Genomic DNA, 6,000 nt, shown 5'->3' with positions numbered 1-6,000 from the left:
GATACAAGTTTGGTGGTACACCTTCAAACATTCAAACTAACATTAGGTAATTTTGTTCACAATTATAGCGAAAGTTAGGCATTTCCATGCAGCTAGACTTTGCATGCTGTTTGGTCTAATGTGTTTTCTTAACATCTATAAATGCCGCTGTTGTGGTTACGCTATGAAAATAGTCTCTGTTTTCAAATGTGCTGTCACATACATGGTGCACCTTCGCTCGATTTCCATCCTGGTCACCACTAGGGAAATTGGACCTTTCGATCTCGTGTGATAGATGTGGACTTGTTTAGGGTTAACATGCCCGCTGATGTACCTCACGCGGACATATAGGTAACATTAATCTATAAAATGCTTTGGGGAACCGATGGAATCAAATGTACATTTTTATAGATAGAAGTGAACACGTGGGCCTATGTACCAGTTATTATTTTCCGGACTGGTATCAGGTCTCATCGCTGTGACCCTATTGACCTTGACGTTGTTCGTGTTTTTTGTACAAAATGTGTTGGTGGTACAGTGAAGTAAGCGAGTTTGGAAAATAACGTATGTATATAAGTAAAATAGTCTTGAGTACGGCGTAACACACCAATTCCCCCCAAAAAGTACTAAATGAACAAAAAGACGTCTGTGCCATATAATATTTATAAACAAATCCATAACGGAAAAATGTAGAATATCTCTGTAACCTGCGTAATGGGCATAATGACGTATACTATGTTAAAAAGCTGTAAGGCTATTCGAGTATTTCGGGTAAAACTCGACTAAGCTTTTAAGATGTTCCGTGAAATGCACGTCATACCCACACGAGTAGCCTCCCTTTACAGTAGGGCTACATGCCTCTGCACGCCTATATTCGGTAAGCATGCAGTGCAGTACTATTGTGTTTTATTATTAATAATGTGATCGTCAACGTAAAAAATGTATATCATATAACAATCTCGTCTACCTCGTGATATACTGTTTACATAAATATATGATTTTTTTAGGAACACATGGTTGGGCCTATCTATATGTATCTGTTTAGTTACTAAAATAGTTGGCAAAAAAATCTGAATTGATTTTTATTGATATAACGCAGGCATTTGTAGTGTATCATAAGCCCATGATGCGCTTGTGTTCAAACTAATCAGGCACTGCTCAAGACTGCGGATGGTCGTGGTTTTCCCCCGGGCTGTGCCCGGTTTCCACCCACCATAATTTTGGCCGCCGTCGTATAAGTGAAATATTGTTGAATACGGCGTAAAACACCAATCAAATAAATAAATAAATACACTGCTCAACCATTCTTCTTAAAATCTATAACAATTAAAAATTTTCTAATCAAACGGTGAAGCAGTCATTTGGGTAATAAAGCAGTCAACCAGCCAGCCACTCACTCACGAAAATGTAGTCGTCTCAGCCGGGGAACGTGATTGGTTATTGGTGTAGCATTCTAACATTCTCTCTGTGTGAAAACCGAGAAGTCTGAATGTTGATCACAAGAAATGACATATAAGGTCAGGTTGACCTTACTGGCATTAAAACTTTAGTTGTTTTCTCAAAGGCTGTAAATCTGTCTTTCACAAAGAGGTCGGACTATACAGCATAGGCGCGACTTTCTGTAGAGGATGGAAAATATTCCCCATTCTTGGAGCAAGGGGTTTGTATGAAGCACAAGTTTCAACTTCACAGGAAAAAATGCATTTTTGACTTTCCTGTCATAAATAAAATCAATTATCCCAGTATGCCTCTGTGGTGTAAACCCGCCTTCATAAAAAGTAGAAATGGGGAAGTAGATAAGATAACGTTTAGTTTGTCCGATATTGTTTATCTTTGCACGAAAGCACACGGAAAGACCCGAAGCCAGCCGACTCACGTGAACAAGGTTCTGTAGGTCAGTTTTGACGGAAAATGCAAACCAACTGCTACCTCAGTGTGTAAATTGACATGGCGTGAACTTGTTCGATAAGAGGAACTGACTTCCCACGTGTATATTACCTGTTAGCTAACAGTATACCGCGCTAAACGCACGATTTAATCATCATACAGACACGCGATCCTTAACTGTCGACGAGAGAGAATAAACATCTAAATAGATCAAAACGAGGTAAGTACAGTATAAGTGACTCTAACACTAGTCCGTACTAGTTGTGGTGTTGTATTTCAGTGAAATATCATAGCTGGCGATCTGTCTTATTCGTAATCCGTGACCGCCCCCTTTTTGTAACTGTTCACTGTAATATGTTGCTGACAGACATCACAGTGGGCCTATATGCTAATGTCTTATCAGCTGTTCTGTTCTAGATTAAAAAACAAAACAGGAAATGTTTTATATTGACAACTTTTCTGACATCGTTTCGGAAAATAGCGTTGAGCATTGCACAATTCAGATGCCATGCACCGATCAGTTGATGGTTCTTGTTTCTTTTAATCACGGATTACAAAAGCATGGTCTAAACCCATCTGTATAAGAGCGTCATAGGCACGTGTAGCCTGCACTATTTACCTGGTTGTGTGTATCAGTTACTGGTGCGTCATACGGAAGTAACTCAGTTGGATGTACCAATCCAAAAAATAATAATGATCACAACTAAATAAATATACGCCTTAGACGCCTGATGTACATGGATCAAGATGGCGGGCAGTGTGACAGCTAGTAAAATATCAGGCCATACGCGGGGGGGGGGGGGGGAACTATTTCACTGGTTGCCTCTACGATCCCTACGACGGCTTCTAAGGAAAAACAGAAGTCTGGTAAGAAGGGAGCAAAAAATGCATCTTAGGATTCTGCTGATTTTGAGGCTGATACTGGTATGTGTGAGTCAGATTTGGAATTCGAACATTCTTCAACAACAACAACAACATTTGCCAACACTGGCGTGACAAGCACAACAGGGAATTTACCAGCCGTGGTCACAAACCCTGATCTACAGAGGATAATCTTATCTATGAATGACAAATCTCCATTGTTGAAGATGATATAAAAACCATTAAAGTCGAAGTTCGCGTGATCGCCAAACAAGTTTGTCAAGCTGAGCTCAACATTGTAGACACGGAAAAATCGTTGAGCTTCACATTCCATAAAGTTCGTTTAACTAAAAAGACTTTACAAAATACTGAAAACAAGCTCATTAACTATATCACTGAAATGGAGAAAAGAATCATACGACTCGAAATTCATGATCGTAAGAACAGACTCTTGTTCTACGGTATCCCCAAACCTAGTGGGAATGAAAATACTGACTTTGTTATACGAACGTTCCTGTCTGAAGAGATGAAGCTCGGTGATGAATGGGCCAGAGATTTACCTATTGTGAATGTCCATCGACTCCCACGGTCTACCAATGCTCTAAATCACACACCCGGTGCTCCCTCACCCATAATTATGAAATTAGTCTATGTAAAAGGTAAAGACAACATTCTAAGGGCCACTACTGTACTTCGAAGAAAAAAAATTAGCATCAAAACTGACTTGCCACCAGATCTCAAACGTGAGGGAGGGAGGCTAGCCAATTTGGCGTATGGTTTGAGATCTTCTGGGGGCAAAAAACAGAATTAGAGTAGTAGATACAAAGGTGGTGTTGGAGACAAGACCAGGTAATGGAGTGGGCCCCTGAGAAATTTTCCAGGAGTAGCAGGTATTATCGCATGTCTTTGAGGCATCTCTTCACATAAAAGTGATTTTATGTGTTTAATAAGATCAGATATCTCACTCCATCAGCCCAATATATGTACAGGATCAGTATCATACGCTATCCAAGTGATAACCAACCCAAGTTTGTGCAGTTTTGTGCTTTATGCACATACATGCCCACCTTTTTTTGTATTTTTCTTCTGTAACTTAAGGTATTACCGTGTTGTTACACAAGGAGTATAAACTGATAATACCTCATATATTGAAATTCATTTATTGAAAAAGAAACTAATGGAAAAAGTTATCTTCATCTGGAGTTACATCTTTCGCAAACATGGTAGTGGAATGTACAATGGGAGATAACTTGTTTACTGTTGTTCCAGATTGTGTCCCCTACCTTTTTGATATCTTCTGATGTATGGCATATTATTTTTATTTATTGTGTTTAACATTAAAAACACAATAACAAACTGTACTGTCCTGCTTAATATCTCTTTGTCATGATACACATACATATTCCCCATGCTCATCTTCTGCTAAACTTAGCAATGACACTCTGATGTTCTAAATGTTGAACTTCATGTAGTATACTGTTGTGTTAGATATGTTTAGACTTAATTTGAACAAATTAACTTTATAAGTGTATAAATGCAGAAGATGTCATTAATTTCTAATTTGTTCATGTTGTCTGTTCAAGTGCATGCATATTCCAAAGCTGAATTTCTGCTAAACCCGGCAATGATGTTCTGATGTTCTAAAGTTGAACTCCATGTAGTACACTGTTGGGTTTGATATGTCTAGACCTAAATATGAACAATGGAACTTGATAGGTGTATAAATGCTGCAGATGACATAAATTTCTAACTTTGTCATGATACCTGTTCAAACACATCCATTCCCTTTCTTAATCCTGTTAAACTTGGCAATGAAACTATGATGTTCTAATGTTGAACTCCAAATGGTATACTGTTGAGTTTGCCATGTCCAAACTTGAAAACAATGGAACCTGATAAGTGCTTAAATAATGAAGATGTCATTAATTTTGAATTTTGTCATGATGTCTGTTCAAGCGAATGCATATCTTATGCTTAACTTCTACTAAACTTTGCAATGATTTTCTGATGTTGTTGTTGTTTTGGATATGTCTGGAAGGCTGTGGATCACGATTTAGCCTGAACCTATTCAAACCGAGCCCTGTGTGTGGCCTGGTACAGTGTTCATTTTATCATGTGCCCGTTGTTTGTATACTTTGTTTTTATCTTTTCTATTTATATGTATTTTGGGCGTGTTTTCGATCATACAAAATGCGATGGAAGTGAAGGACACTGTGGTCTGGTTTACTACTCAGCCATTACCTCTCGTCATAATGGTGGATAGCGTAGATAGCTATGAGGGCAGAATATTTCTAGAAACTCTTCCGTTTTTCAGCTCAGAGGAAATGGAGCACATAAATTTAGACTCTCACAGTTCTGAGATATCATACCAACACCCTTTTCCTGATTTTGACAACTTGTGTTTTAACCCTATTGACATTAATGTTACGGAAGGCACGCGGTATCTTACTGACAACTTCTTAGATAAACACGAGTTTTGGCGTGTTTTAAACGAGTATCAATCAAACTATTACCTTGAAAATTCTTTTAACGAGCTAGCAACTTCTACCACATTGCTCGATTCTAATACATTATCTTTCCTTCACTTTAATGCTCGCTGTCTTCGGAAACATCATTCAGAGATTATCCCGTACATAGGATCACTACAGCATAGTCACCTTCGTTGGTATTTCAGAAAGCTGACTGGAACTCAGGATTTGTGTAAAATTCCCAATTACAATTCGTTTTACTCGTCTCGTTCCAAACGGAAGGGTGGGGGTCTTGTTCTTTTTGTCCATAACTGTATAAATAAATGTTTCGATAGAGATGACCTTTCTCAAGTTAATGAAAACGGCGAATACCAAAGTATATTTTTGGAAATATAAATAAATAACGAAAAACATCTTATTGGGTTATTTTATAGACCTCCTGGGAAAGATCTTCACTTCTTTAACAATCAGCTTAATGCTTTATTAGATAAAATAAAATCAGAAAGTTTTGTACATTTTTTGGTGATTTCAACATAGACCTGTTCAAATCTCACCAACACTTCCTCTCAAACGACTCCTTAGAAATCCTTAAATCAGGCTATTTATTCCCATTGATCACCACACCAACAAGAATAACTAGAAGCACATCAACTCTGATAGACAATTTTTTCACTAGTCACATGAACTCAACCGTAACATCTGGTATCTTACCAATCGACATAACAGATCATGTACTTATATTCTACATCAAAAAATTATCACGTGCTGAAGATCACACATCGAAAAACGTGGAGTACTTAAAAAT

General features: G+C 38.0%; 1 protein-coding gene across 2 annotated transcripts in view; it reads left to right on the top strand.

Moving 5' to 3' along the window:
* Nucleotides 1–1,931: 1,931 nt before the first annotated feature.
* Nucleotides 1,932–6,000, top strand: part of LOC135472934 (stimulated by retinoic acid gene 6 protein-like) — a 60,331-nt gene continuing 56,262 nt past the window's right edge. For both annotated transcript variants that reach the window (XR_010444566.1, XM_064752671.1), the window contains exon 1: nt 1,932–2,086. The gene's annotated coding sequence lies outside the window, so the exon portion shown is untranslated. The remainder of the gene's footprint in view (nt 2,087–6,000) is intronic.

Source organism: Liolophura sinensis, chromosome 8 (genome assembly GCF_032854445.1).
Source record: "Liolophura sinensis isolate JHLJ2023 chromosome 8, CUHK_Ljap_v2, whole genome shotgun sequence".
NCBI classification, from domain to species: domain Eukaryota; kingdom Metazoa; phylum Mollusca; class Polyplacophora; order Chitonida; family Chitonidae; genus Liolophura; species Liolophura sinensis.
Note: the sequence above shows the minus strand (reverse complement) of the source record. Positions and strands in the feature narration are given on the sequence as shown.